Source organism: Haplochromis burtoni, unplaced genomic scaffold (genome assembly GCF_018398535.1).
Source record: "Haplochromis burtoni strain Fernald_Lab_line unplaced genomic scaffold, NCSU_Asbu1 Contig_356, whole genome shotgun sequence".
NCBI lineage: Eukaryota > Metazoa > Chordata > Actinopteri > Cichliformes > Cichlidae > Haplochromis > Haplochromis burtoni.
In genome coordinates, this window is record NW_024582717.1 from 537,356 (window position 1) to 538,966 (window position 1,611).

Genomic DNA, 1,611 nt, shown 5'->3' on the forward strand with positions numbered 1-1,611 from the left:
TGTTTTTCCCTTTTTAATAAGGCATGTCAGCATTTCTGTCACATGGCCTACATTTGGATTTCTGAGACTTGATGTACTATGGAGATGGAAAGATCGGTCAGTCCATTAGTCCTTCAGCAGAAGAATGTTATCTGTTTTTTGAATAGATCCCAACAGAAAAATAGCCAAGAGATGATGGTTTTTATGGTTTCAGACTTTTCCAAAGAAACTGTTTATTAATAATCATATTAATACGAGTCAAGTGAGATTTCGCCTGTTTCAACCTGGCTAAAAAAATCTGAATGTCTGTCTTTGGGTTGACCGCTTGAAGTGTTTCCTCCTTTAATTTGAAAGCATTCTACCATTCACCTTAATTTTCAATATCTATATTGCTATAGGACAACCAAGCCATGTTTGGGTTGTCTTTTTGTTGTCGTTTGTTTGTTTTCATTTTATTTTTTTTTACTTATGGATGTTCAGACCCAATTCTTTGTCATAATGCACCTTTGTATGTATCTGTGCGTCAGAGGAATTGCCAAACATTTAAATAGAGAGCAGTAAGCAGCCATGACTTTTTAGGGCTTTTGGGGACGTTTGAAAGGATCTGCTGGATTTCTGCATTAACATTCTGTACTCACAGGCTTTTTATGGTCCCACAAGTGTGTTCAGAAGTGGAACATGGATAACCTGTAAGTGTGAAGTCTGGATAGTAGAAGGACCCAAAGAGCTGACAGGTTGGTGAAGGTCAACAACAATTTATTTTTGAAAAGGAAAAAAATTGAAGTACTTAAAGGGTAACGCGTCCCTGCCTCAGATCTGTAAAGTCCTTTCAGTGAATGAGAGTTGAATTGATTTTAGCATGTAGACGGTGTTTTGATTGTAGTTTTGTGCACTAGTAGACATCTGCATGCTGAAACCTAGATTGTTCATACTGTTCCCTGTGCATGAGGGACTGATTGTTCCACTGTTACTTCACTGCAGCCTCCTTTTTCAGCTAGCATGGAGGAGTGAAAACAAGTTGAAAATATTTATTTTCTATCATAAAGTGATGATTTTCAACTTGAATATACTCTGAAGAATTATGTTAACATGTACTGTTGCTTCTTTCTTTTATTTGTTTAGTTACTGTCGCTTTATAGTAATTTTTTGCTTTTGCTTTTTCTTTTCCTATGAAAAATAAAAAAAAAATGCCTGTTGGGAACCTACTGCTTTAACCTGTTTTGTCTTCAAGTCACATTTTTAACCATTTCATGAACTGAAATATAGTAGTACATATTTAAAAAAAAATGGTATATTGCACCATTTGTTTATCTTTTTGTTTTATAAACAAAGTGAGATATTTCAAGCTATTTGTTTGAGGTTTGATCTCAAACCTTCAAAAAGCAGTATTTAACTCATTTAGAAGAATCAACAATATGTGAAATATAAGAAATAAATTTAAGCTGAACTGATCTGAATTAAAATCAGTTACAGTAATAAACTGTAGAGTGTATTTTGTGAGAGTTCTCAGGAACAGTGATCTGCAGCAGTGGGTCCCTCAGTCTATCCTGACTCAGGACACTTGAAGTTCTCACACATGGAAATCGAATGTATGATAAGCTGCAGGATTCAAACACAAGTGTAACTTATAAA